General features: G+C 38.5%; 1 non-coding gene across 1 annotated transcript; it reads right to left on the bottom strand.

Moving 5' to 3' along the window:
• Nucleotides 1-7,570: 7,570 nt before the first annotated feature.
• LOC130963808 (small nucleolar RNA R71) lies at nucleotides 7,571-7,678 on the bottom strand. The gene has a single exon (XR_009079928.1). It is a non-coding gene; the product is annotated as a small nucleolar RNA R71 (small nucleolar RNA).
• Between the last annotated feature and the right edge of the window lie 1,067 nt (nucleotides 7,679-8,745).

Genomic DNA, 8,745 nt, shown 5'->3' with positions numbered 1-8,745 from the left:
TGGTCAGTGTACACAATCACTTGTGATCCTACTAAATAAGATCTGAACTTGTCAATGGCATAAACCACTGCAAGTAACTCCTTTTCTGTGGTTGTGTAGTTCTTCTGTGCATCATTTAGGATACGGCTGCCATAATAAATGACGTGCAGAAGCTTACCATGCCTTTGTCCCAGTACTGCACCAATGGCATGGTCACTGGCATCACACATTAGTTCAAATGGTAATGTCCAGTCTGGTGCAGAGATAACTGGTGCTGTTACCAGCTTAGCTTTCAGAGTCTCAAATGCCTGCAGACACTCATTATCAAAGATAAATGGAGTGTCAGCAGCTAGCAGATTACTCAGAGGTTTGGCAATTTTTGAAAAATCCTTTATAAACCTTCTGTAGAATCCTGCATGCCCAAGAAAGCTTCTGATTGCCTTAACATTGGCAGGTGGTGGTAATTTTTCAATTACCTCTACCTTTGCCCTATCCACCTCTATTCCCCTGCTTGAAATTTTGTGCCCAAGGACAATTCCCTCAGTCACCATAAAGTGACATTTCTCCCAGTTTAAAACCAGGTTAGTCTCTTGGCACCTTTTCAGGACAAGTGCTAGGTGATTAAGACAGGAGCTGAATGAGTCTCCATATACTGAGAAGTCATCCATGAAGACTTCCAGAAATTTCTCTACCATATCTGAGAAGATAGAGAGCATGCACCTCTGAAAGGTTGCAGGTGCATTGCACAGACCAAAAGGCATCCTTCTATAGGCAAACACGCCAGAAGGGCAAGTAAATGCTGTTTTCTCTTAGTCCTGAGGATCTACTGCAATTTGGTTGTAGCCTGAGTAGCCGTCCAAAAAGCAGTAGTATTCATGACCTGCTAGTCTCTCTAGCATCTGGTCTATGAATGGTAAAGGAAAATGATCCTTTCTGGTGACTGTATTGAGCCTTCTGTAGTCAATACACATGCGCCACCCTGTAACTGTTCTTGTAGGAACTAGTTCATTCTTTTCATTATGAACCACTGTCATGCCTCCCTTCTTAGGGACAACGTGGACAGGGCTCACCCAGGGGCTATCAGAAATAGGATAAATAATCCCAGCCTCTAGTAACTTAGTAACCTCTTTCTGCACCACCTCCTTCATGGCTGGATTTAGCCGCCTTTGTGGTTGAACCACTGGCTTAGCATCATCCTCCAATAGGATCTTGTGCATGCATCTTGCTGGGCTAATGCCCTTAAGATTACTTATGGACCACCCAAGAGCTGTCTTGTGTGTCCTTAGCACTTGAATTAGTGCTTTCTCTTCCTGTGGATTTAAAGCAGAGCTTATGATCACTGGAAAAGTGCCACCTTCTCCTAGAAATGCATATTTCAGGGATGGTGGTAATGGTTTGAGCTCTGGTTTAGGAGGCTTGTCTTCTTCCTGAGGAATTTTCGGAATTTCTTTTATTTCCTTTAGTTCCTCAAGATCAGGCTGAACATCTTTAAAGATGTCCTCTAGCTCTGATTCAAGACTTTCAGTCATATTGACCTCCTCCACCAAAGAGTCAATAATATCAGTGCTCATGCAGTCATTTGATGTGTCTGGATGTTGCATAGCTTTAACAACATTCAACTTGAACTCATCCTCATTGACTCTCAGGGTTAATTCCCCCTTTTGTACATCAATGAGAGTTCGTCCAGTTGCTAGGAAAGGTCTTCCTAGAATGAGAGTTGCACTCTTGTGCTCCTCCATTTCCAGCACTACAAAGTCAGTTGGAAAGGCAAATGGCCCAACCTTGACAATCATATCCTCTATTATGCCTGATGGATGTTTAATGGAGCCATCAGCAAGTTGGAGGCATATCCTGGTTGGTTTGACTTCTCCAGTCAACCCAAGCTTTCTGATAGTGGATGCAGGTATTAAATTGATGCTTGCTCCAAGATCACATAGGGCTGTCTTGGTGCAAGTGCCTTCTAATGTGCATGGTATCAGAAAGCTTCCAGGATCTTGAAGCTTTTCTGGTAAGCTTTTTAGAATGACTGCACTGCATTCTTCAGTGAGAAACACTTTTTCAGTTTCTCTCCAATCCTTCTTATGACTTAAGATTTCCTTCATGAACTTAGCATAAGAAGGTATTTGCTCAAGTGCCTCTGCAAAAGGAATCTTTATTTCAAGAGTCCTTAAATAGTCTGCAAAGCGGGCAAATTGCTTATCCTGTTCCGCTTTGCGGAGTTTCTGAGGATAAGGCATCTTGGCTTGATATTCTTCAACCTTAGATGCTGCAGGTTTATTCCTTACAGAAGTGGTTGAAGAAGCCTTGTTAGAGGGATAATTATCAGCACTCTCAGGTGTCTGATCCTCCCTTGGCGTTTGAACGCCAGGATTGGGTGGAAAATGGGCGTTTAACGCCAGCTTTTCCCCCTTTTCTGGCGTTTGAACGCCAGAACTGGGCAAGGAATGGGCGTTTAACGCCAGCTTCCCTTCCCTTTCTGGCGTTTGAACGCCAATAAAATTCCTCTCTGGGCTCTTACTGTCCTCAGAGGGATTTTGAACAGTGGTTTGGTTATCCTCTGTCATTTGTTCCTTGTTTGGCTTTTTGCTCTTTTGAGCAGTGGTATTCAGTGTCTTCCCACTCCTCAGTTGAACTGCTTGACATTCCTCTGTTATCTGTTTAGATATTTGCTGTTTTGCCTGATTCAACTGTAGTTCTATGCTCTTGTTAGCAACTTTAGTTTCATAGAGCATCTCTTTAAATTCTGCTAACTGTTCTGTCATCAGGAGCAATTGTTGATTAAGCTCAATTATCTGTTCTTGAGGATTAGGGTCAGTGACTACTGCCATGACTTCCTCTTTTGGGGAGAACTCATTGCTAGAGTACAAATATTGGTTTCTAGCAACAGTGTCTATAAGCTCTTGAGCTTCTTCAATTGTCTTCCTCATGTGTATAGATCCACCAGCTGAGTGGTCTAAAGACATCTGAGCTTTTTCTGTGAGCCCATAGTAGAAGATGTCTAACTGTACCCACTCTGAAAACATTTCAGAGGGGCATTTTCTAAGCATACCTCTATACCTCTCCCAGGCATTATAAAGGGATTCATTATCCTCTTGTTTAAAGCCTTGGATGTCCAGCCTTAGCTGTGTCATCCTCTTTGGAGGGTAAAAATGATTCAGGAATTTGTCTGATAACTGTTTCCATGTTTTTATGCTTGCTGTAGGTTGGTTGTTCAACCACCTTTTAGCTTGATCTTTTACAGCAAATGGAAACAGTAATAGTCTGTAGACATCCTGATCTACCTCCTTATCATGTACTGTGTCAGCAATTTGTAAGAACTGTGCCAGAAACTCAGTAGGTTCTTTCTGTGGAAGACCGGAATACTGGCAATTTTGCTGTACTATGATAATGAGTTGAGGATTTAGCTCAAAGCTGCTTACTTTGATGGGAGGTGTACAGATGCTACTCCCATATGCAGCTGTAATGGGGTTAGCATATGACCCCAGAGTCCTTTTGGACTGATCAATCCCTCTTAGGTCCATAATGGACAAAAGGGAAATGATAATGATTGCAAATAGATAAATTTTGTTTTTTTTTTATTTTTGAGTTACGAAAATAATAAAATAAAACAAAAGAAAATTAAAATAAAAATTCGAAAATCAAAAAGAAAATAAGATCAAAGCAAATTGAGAACTGAATCAATTAGTTAATTAAAAAGATTTTGAAAATAGCAATTAGAAAGATATGATTGAAAAAAAATTTTATGAAAAAGATTTGATTTTGAAAAGAGGAAAGAGAAAAACACAAAAAGACACCAAACTTAAAATTTTTAGAAGATCAAACACTAATTTTCGAAAATTTTAAAGGAAAAACACAAAGAAGACACCAAACTTAGAATTTTTATGAATCAAAAAGGAACTAAGAACATGCAAAAACGAAAATCTTTAAAAGAAAAACAAAAGCATGCAATTGACACCAAACTTAAAATATAAAACTAGACTCAACTAAAAGACTCTAAACCAATTAAAGACAAAACAGTCCTAATCTAAGCAACAAGATAAGCCGTCAGTTGTCCAAACTCGAACAATCCCCGGCAACGGCGCCAAAAACTTGGTGCACGAAATTGCAATCACACTTTTGCAATCCCGCACAACTAACCAGCAAGTGCACTGGGTCGTCCAAGTAATACCTTGCGTGAGCAAGGGTCGATCCCACGGAGATTGTCGGCTTGAAGCAAGCTATGGTTATCTTGTAAATCTTAGTCAGGATATCAGAAATTATCAGGATTGATTGTAGAAAGCAAAAGAACGTGCAATAAGTACTTGTTATGCAGTAATGGAGAATAGGTTGAGGCTTTGGAGATGCTCTATCTTCTGAATCTCTGCTTTTCTACTGTCTTCTTCATCAAACACGCAAGACTGCTTCCATGGCAAGCTGTATGTAGGGTTTCACCGTTGTCAGTGGCTACCTCCCATCCTCTCATTGGAAATGTTCAACGCACCCTGTCACGGCACGGCTATCCATCTGTCGGTTCTCAATCAGGCCGGAATAGAATCCAGTGATTCTTTTGCGTCTGTCACTAACGCCCCGCCTTCAGGAGTTTGAAGCACGTCACAGTCATTCAGTCATTGAATCCTACTCAGAATACCACAGACAAGGTTTAGACCTTCCGGATTCTCTTGAATGCCGCCATCAGTTCTAGCTTATACCACGAAGATTCTGGTTAAGGAATCCAATAGATATCTACTCAATCTAAGATAGAACAGAGGTGGTTGTCAGGCACATGTTCATAGTTGAGAATGATGATGAGTGTCACGGATCATCACATTCATCCGGGTTAAGAACAAGTGATATCTTAGAATCGAAGCAAGCATGATTGAATAAGAAACAGTAGTAATTGCATTAATCCATCAAGACACAGCAGAGCTCCTCACCCCCAACCATGGGGTTTAGAGACTCATGCCGTGGAATGTACACAATGAAACGTGTAAAAAAATGTCATGAGATCCTTGATACAACGTCAAAAGATCCTATAAATAGTAAACTAGTATCCTAAGGTTTACAGAAATGAGTAAATGACAGAAAAATCCACTTCCGGGCCCACTTGGTGTGTGCTTGGGCTGAGTATTGAAGCATTTTCTTGTAGAGACCTTTTCTGGAGTTAAACGCCAGTTTTATGCCAGTTTGGGCGTTTAACTCCAAGTTTTATGCCAGTTCCGGCGTTTAACGCTGGAATTTCTGAGGCTGATTTGCCACGCCGATTTGGGCCATCAAATCTTGGGCAAAGTATGGACTATCATATATTGCTGGAAAGCCCAGGATGTCTACTTTCCAATGCCGTTGAGAGCGCGCCAATTGGGCTTCTGTAGCTCCAGAAAATCCACTTCGAGTGCAGGGAGGTCAGAATCCAACAGCATCTGCAGTCCTTTTCAGTCTCTGAATCAGATTTTTGCTCAGAACCTTCGATTTCAGTCAGAAAATACCTGAAATCACAGAAAAACACACAAACTCATAGTAAAGTCCAGAAAAGTGAATTTTAACTAAAAACTACTAAAAATATACTAAAAACTAACTAAAAGATACTAAAAACATACTAAAAACAATGCCAAAAAGCGTACAAATTATCCGCTCATCACCACACAACTCCAACAATCAGAAGAATGAATACTAGAAGTAGAAACAACCGCGCCTATGGCAACTCCAATGGCACCAGCTCCTTCTTCTTCTTGCGTGCAGAGGCAATAGTGATGGCTAGGGTTTGATGGAAGTGGCTCTCCCTGGTGATCTCAACAGCGGCCGTGGCTTCAATTGATATCAAGAACGGCGGTGACAACGCGAAGTGGCAGCGATTGTGGCTCAACGACAACGGCTTCATCGTTCTCTGTCTCAACCCTCTCAACTTCGATCTCCCTTCTGCTCTCTCCTCTCTTGTCGACAGCAACGGTGAGGCACGTAATGGCGGCAGCGGTTCCCTCTTCTGTCAGCGACATCCCTCCTCCTCTCTTCCTTCTCTCTCGAGCCCTCTCTGTTCTCCATTTTCCCTTTGCTTCTTCTCTGTTCCTTTTTTTTCTTCTGTAATATGTATTGTGTATATGTGGTAGGAGTTTAACCGTGAGTGAGTGGTGAGGAAACAATAAGCGTGGCTCAATAACTAATAAACAAATGTGGAGTACGTGTGTGAGTGCGTGATTGGTCAGGGAGTATACGTATTAGATAATAACAATATGTATAAAATAAGAAATATAAGACTTTATTAAAGTAAAATATGTATGAGTAACTAAAGAACTTTTACAAAATATTCGAGATAAAATAACAATTTAAGATTCAAACATAATATTATGAAAATTACTTTTGAAACACAGAGTTTTACTTACTAATTTATCAATAAGCTTAAATAATTATTTTTAATTTAAATCATAAAGTAAGCATACTAATAACATTTTATAGAATACAATTTAAACTCAAAATATTAATTTTTCAAATTAAATGATATAAATTTTCATCATTCTTCCATTACTAGAACTTTAATTCTAATTTATATAAAATAACTAATTATAATAAAAGTTGTATAAAAATATTAACTGACTTAAACTTAAAGTATCTACAAAAATTTATTTAATCATTCCTAATAAATTAATCTCTAAGAGCTCAAATTAATAAAATAAACCATAATTTAAGCATAATACAATTTTTCTTAAATTAAATTATATAACACTTCCATTACTGAATTCTAATTTGAAATTATATAAAATAACCAATTATAAAAATTTACACAAAAATATTAATTAACTTAACTGCAAATATTAATAAAACTAATTTAATTATTCTTAATTGATTTTATAAAATAAGATATCAAATTAATAAAATAAATCGTAACCTTTTAAGAATAAAAGTTACTTAAATTAAATTATACAATTCTTTCTTATTTTTCAATTACTAAAATTATAAAAAATATTCCATTATATAAAATTACTTAAGAATATTAATTGATTCAAAATAAAACTATCTATGAATCTATTTAATTATTTCTAATAAAATAATTTCTAAAATTATAAAGTTTAAAGTTAATAAAATAAAATCACAATTTATTTATAATTATATTTTCAAAAATGCGGGATGTTATAAAAGGACTCTGAAGAAGAAGCTAAGAGAAGCTAAAGCACAACAATCCAGAAAAAACCTTATAGAGAATCTCGAAAAAGAGAGAGACATGGCCGAACACAATAATAATGGTGGAGGCACAAGGAGGATGCTTGGTGATTATACTACACCTACTTCTAAATTTGATGGAAGAAGCATCTCAATCCCTGCCATTGGAGTAAATAATTTTGAGCTAAAGTCTCAACTAGTTGCTCTAATGCAACAGAACTGCAAGTTTCATGGACTTCCATCAGAAGATCCCTACCAGTTTTTAACTAAGTTCTTGCAGATCTATGAGACTGTTAAGACTAATGGAGTAGATCCTGAAGTCTACAGGCTCATGCTTTTCCCCTTTACTGTAAGAGACAGAGCTAGAACATGGTTGGACTCACAACCTAAAGATAGCCTGGACTCTTAGGATAAGCTGGTCACGACCTTCTTGGCTATGTTCTTTCCTCCTCAAAAACTGAGCAAGCTTAGAGTGGATGTTCAGACCTTCAAACAAAAAGATGGTGAATCCCTCTATGAAGCTTGGGAAAGATACAAACAGTTGACCAAAAAGTGTCCTGCTGACATGCTTTCAGAGTAGACCATTTTGGATATATTCTATTATGGTCTATCTAAGTTCTCTAAGATGTCATTGAACCATTCTGCAGGTAGATCCATTCACCTAAAGAAAACGCCTACAAAATCTCAAAAACTCATTGACATTGTTGCAAATAACCAATTCATGTACACTTCTGAGAGGAATCCTGTGAATAATGGGACGCCTCAGAGGAAGGGAGTTCTTGAAATTGATGCTCTGAATGCCATATTGGCTGAGAACAAAATGTTAACTCAGCAAGTCAACATGATTTCTCAAAGTCTGAATGGATGGCAAAATGCATCCAACAGTACTAAAGAGGCATCTTCTGAAGAAGAAGCTTATGATCCTGAGAACCCTGCAATGGCAGAGGTGAATTACATGGGTGAACCCTACGAGAACACCTATAATTCTTCATGGAGAAATCATCCAAACTTCTCATGGAAGGATCAACAAAAGCCCCTACAAGGCTTTAATAATGGTGGAAGAAATAGGCTTAGCAATAGCAAGCCTTTTCCATCATCTTCTCAGCAACAGATAGAGAATTCTGAGCAGAGCTCCTCTAGCTTAGCAAACATAGTCTCTGATCTGTCTAAGGCCACTTTAAGTTTCATGAGTGAAATAAGGTTCTCCATTAGAAACTTGGAGGCACAAGTGGGTCAGCTGAGTAAGAAAATCACTGAAACTCCTCCTAGTACTCTCCCAAGCAATACTGAAGAGAATCCAAAAAGAAAGTGCAAGGCCATTCATATAATCAAAATGGCCGAACCTAGAGAGGAAGGGTAGGATGTGAATCCCAATGAGGAAGACCTCATGGGACGTCTCCCGGACAAGAAGGAGTTTGATGTGTGGAAAACGATCCAACACAAAACTCACCGGCAAGTGTACCGGGTCGTATCAAGTAATAATAACTCACATGAGTGAGGTCGATCCCACAGGGATTGAAGGATTGAGCAATTTTAGTTTAGTGGTTGATTTAGTCAAGCGAATCAAGTATTGGTTGAGTGATTTATGATTGACAGAAACTAAATTGCTTAAAATGTAAAGAGGGAAGGGAAAATTGC

The sequence above is a fragment of the Arachis stenosperma genome, chromosome 2, assembly GCF_014773155.1.
Source record: "Arachis stenosperma cultivar V10309 chromosome 2, arast.V10309.gnm1.PFL2, whole genome shotgun sequence".
Lineage (NCBI taxonomy): Eukaryota > Viridiplantae > Streptophyta > Magnoliopsida > Fabales > Fabaceae > Arachis > Arachis stenosperma.
The sequence above is the reverse complement of the archived record's forward strand: the minus strand, read 5'-3'. Positions and strand labels throughout refer to the sequence as shown.